This window comes from Homarus americanus, unplaced genomic scaffold, assembly GCF_018991925.1.
Source record: "Homarus americanus isolate GMGI-L3 unplaced genomic scaffold, GMGI_Hamer_2.0 scaffold15687, whole genome shotgun sequence".
In the NCBI taxonomy this organism is placed as follows: Eukaryota; Metazoa; Arthropoda; class Malacostraca; order Decapoda; family Nephropidae; genus Homarus; species Homarus americanus.
The window spans coordinates 11000-14262 of NW_024729579.1; the positions used below are offsets into that span (position 1 = coordinate 11000).

The 3263-nt window shown below is 38.2% G+C and overlaps 1 long non-coding RNA gene across 1 annotated transcript; it reads left to right on the forward strand.

Annotated features, from left to right (window-relative positions):
- Positions 1-542: 542 nt before the first annotated feature.
- On the forward strand, positions 543-3257 carry LOC121866758. The gene is made up of 4 exons (XR_006089015.1): positions 543-649; positions 1919-2059; positions 2801-2928; positions 3134-3257. It is a non-coding gene; the product is annotated as an uncharacterized LOC121866758 (long non-coding RNA).
- The last annotated feature ends 6 nt before the right edge of the window (positions 3258-3263 follow it).

The window sequence follows — 3263 nt, forward strand, 5'->3', positions numbered from 1 at the left end:
TGCTGTGTTGTAGTATATTTAGGATATGTATACTTTTTGAAAAAGTGTTATGCACTATTTACTCATTCATGTAGATAAATCACTTTACTGTTCTTGAGCGCTACGTATACATAACTTAGAAATTCAGATATAGTTTATAGATGTACGGTACTGTACAGTATTTTCACTATATTTATCTTGTTTATTAGAGTTAGGTCCAGCTAAACATTGAAAATTTTGGGACCACAGGAAGATTAAGCATCTCAGCTTATTTCATCTGATGTTTAAGCACTAACACTAACTTAACCTAACCTACTGTAGTAAAATATGCTGGGAAAACTAATCTTCAGTTATCTTCAATTGATACAAAATTTTTATATCCCAACAAGAAAGAGTATCCTACTTTCATCTGATAATTGTTTCATTGGGTCATCTTATATTTATAATGTGGACCACACTCCTCAACCAATATAATACATATTGTAACCTCAGATTAATATCCCAATAAGGGTAAGAAGATGGACTCCTCACCTATGACACTGTTTGGCTACTTCAACGAGTGAGTGAGGGCCAACCTGCACTTGGTAGTGGCCATGTCCCCCATAGGCGACACCTTCAGGACCAGGCTCAGGATGTTCCCCTCCCTCATTAACTGCTGCACTATAGACTGGTAGGTCCTGGTGGGTCTACTGCTTCATGTGTTAGAAGATGTCCTCTCACTAGTGTGTTGCCAGGTGTCCCTCACTTGTGTATTGTCAGGTGTCCCTGGTAGCGTAGTGTGTAATGTTGTGGTAGTGTAGTGTATAATATTGTTGTGGTACAATAATGGTTTCTTCTTATAGGATTTTAGAAAGTTAATAAAAATTTTTTTACAGGTTTTTACTTTCAGTGCTATGTGAGAGCTCATTGATATTATCTATAGTGCTAATCCTTTTTATGCAGGGCTTTATAATAATAGTAATACAGTAACAATAAGATTAGTAAGAATTATAATGATAATGTACAGTAATACTGTCATAATAATGCTAATAATAATAATGATAATAATTTCATTAATAACAATACTGTAATAATAATTGGCAATGTGTTTCCAAAGAAAATTTTGCCTTCTTAAAGGGAAAATTTTTACCCCCCAAAATATAATACAGTACTACTATATGTATCAAGTAAATATGCACTAAAATAGTATAATAAATACCTGCTTCTCAAATAAAATCATAAATAGAAATAATACTTTAGTACAGTTACCAGCAAGAAACATAATGCTTGTCATGTAATTTCACATCAGATTAATTGCCTTCCTGTTTCTCTTAATGCCACTGCTGCCTCTAGCACTTAATGTCCTCTGGCCAAGCTTAGGAAAACAATGGAAACACATATACAAAAAACATACACAAAAAACACAAACAAATGCCAGGTTGCAGAATGAAATGTACAGTCCTCCAAAAAAAAGGTATTGTTAACCATGGGGTCGATGTGTTTCGAGGACACGTCGCTACCTGGCATTTAATTGCAATTCTCAAAACCCCCTCCCACACCCTCCATCACACGCATTGCTACCGTCATCGTCTTGCCTGGCGAATCGGGTGTAAATACGCACAATGAAAGCACCGCTAAAATTTTTGTTGTAATAGCTGAAATACTAAGTGCCACGAGGATTTTATATAGGGTATTTATACATCTTAGCACGGTGAGGAAATCGGGTGACTTTTATTTTGTTTCTCTCTCAGATATTGTGTTTGGGACAATTTTTTATACGTTCTGGTCAGTATGGCAACCACAGCTCGTTTTCTATTAGGAAGACAGTAGATCGTTAGTGACTAATATCCTCTGTTTTTGAGTTCCATAACTTCAAAACTCTGTAGAATGCAGTTCTGTTAAATGGCAAATGCCAGTATAATTCTGTAGAGTCACAAGATTATGACCTTTTCTTGTTCAGGTTTACTGCATGGCCTGATGATGCCTTGGAGATGGTGGCCACATCACTGCTGCAGGAAACTAAACTGGAGGCATCATTGTTGGCTCACTGTGTCACTGTCTGCAAGTATTTCCACCACAGCATTGATGACCTTGCCCACAGGTAGTTTCAAGGACATCCAAACCTTGCTTATGTTATCATTTTCAGTTTAACTACCAAGGGTCAAAGACTGCTTCGTGTGGATTTCATTTTAGCATTTATCCAGTTGTTTCTCAAGTAGGCAAACCTGAGCAATCTATAGACTGATGTCTGTCTTTTTATACTAGAAATTTGTTTTTAATTATGTAAATACAGTTTACCACAGTCAGAAAACTCTCTTCAATAAAACATCCATGTTTGATTGTTTGTGTTTTAACTTCTGACTGGCCAATGATGATCATGTAGAAAATAATAGTACTGCACAGGCATAGGACCACTTATCTGGCATGCTTGGGAGCTGGGAATGGAGGTGCTGGGCTTGGGCAAGTGTGATCGACGTGACCTCTGCATCTTGAGACGCGATTGGTACTAAGGCATTGTAGGTGGTAGCATGTGAAGTTCGCATGTCACCACATGAGACAGGAGAGTTTATCCCATTATTCTGAGTTAGTTTAGTGCATTTTATATTCAAATAGGCCCACTAAATGTCAAAATTTCATATGAGGTGACCTGAAGCTCTATAGATGCACACCATATGACTTGACTTGAAGCCCAGGGGTTCAAGACATTAATTAACCCATGAGAACCTGGTGGGCTTCCAAGACCTCATTAAAACCATAAGACATACTGTACATGAGACGTTGGTAGCCCTCCAATACCTTAATTAACCAGACATACATGAGACCTTGATGAGTGCTCCTACAGGTTCTATGAGCAGCTGCGGCGGAGGTACTATGTGACATTGTGACACCCACCTCCTACCTGGAGCTCGTGTTCACCTTCAAGCAGCTCCTCCTTAAGAAGCGCTCAGAGATCCTCACACTACGGGACAGGTAAAGCTCAGGAAGCTCATCACCAGCTTTAGTAATGTTATACTGTACATCTATTGATGAATTTTAGTCTATGAGAATTACCCGACCCAACTTCGATTTTGTTTTTATTTTACTTGTGAAAATCAATAATATTGTGCCCAAGTTATTTTAAATGTATGAATATGCATTCTTAGTGCCAAAAACATTAACCATTTCATCTCTGAAGGTATGTGACAGGTCTGGAGAAACTGAAAGAGGCCAAGCTGTTGATCACTGAACTGCAAGAAGAGCTAAAGCTGCTGCAGCCCCGCCTAGTGGAGACCTCTGCCAACACGGAGGCACTTATGATCAAGATC